We start from the raw sequence: 688 nt of genomic DNA, 5'->3' as shown, positions 1-688 counted from the left end.
GAGATCAGTTAAGGCTTTCTGGAGTCTCTCTACTTCCTCTTGCAGCTCTGGGTCCTCTTCATCCACCATCCTGTGCTGGTGCTGAGTCTCCGACGTTAGCTGGTCCAGTTGACTTTGAGCAAGCACCAGGTTTCTCTGAGCCTCCTCAACCTGGAGCTTCAGCGCTGCTGCTTCCTGTTCCATGCGGGAGATGCTTGCTTCTTTTCCTGGCCAAGGAAGAATAATCTTTTCTTATGTATGCAGTGCTAGCAGTAATTTAACATATGTAGCAAGGGTTGGAACATTCATTGACTTGAATTGTGAGCAGCAACAGAGGCAATCAGTTGTGAATATAAGGGATTAAATAAATGAAACTATATCTAACATATAACTAACTAAGCAAAACACATACAGTGGTGTGAAAAAAGTGTTGGCCCCCTTCCTGATGTCTTATTTTTTTGCATGTTTGTCACACTTTAATGTTTCAGATCATCAAACAAATTTAAATATTAGTCAACGATAACACAAGTAAACACAACATGCAGTTTTTAAATGAAGGTTTTTATTATTAAAGGAACACAAAATCCAAAACTACATGGCCCTGTGTGAAGAAGTGTTTGCCCCCCTGTTAAAACTGTGGTTTATCACACCTGAGTTCAATTTCTCTAGCCACACCCAGGCCTGATTACAGCCACACCTTTTCGCAATC

At 41.1% G+C, this 688-nt stretch overlaps 1 protein-coding gene across 2 annotated transcripts in view; it reads left to right on the top strand.

Annotated features, from left to right (window-relative positions):
* Positions 1 to 688, top strand: part of LOC107598794 (uncharacterized) — a 29,918-nt gene that overhangs the window by 963 nt on the left and 28,267 nt on the right. The gene's annotated exons all lie outside the window — the stretch shown is intronic.

Source organism: Sinocyclocheilus grahami, unplaced genomic scaffold (genome assembly GCF_001515645.1).
Source record: "Sinocyclocheilus grahami isolate Dianchi unplaced genomic scaffold, SAMN03320097.WGS_v1.1 scaffold256.1, whole genome shotgun sequence".
In the NCBI taxonomy this organism is placed as follows: domain Eukaryota; kingdom Metazoa; phylum Chordata; class Actinopteri; order Cypriniformes; family Cyprinidae; genus Sinocyclocheilus; species Sinocyclocheilus grahami.
The sequence above is the reverse complement of the archived record's forward strand: the minus strand, read 5'-3'. Positions and strand labels throughout refer to the sequence as shown.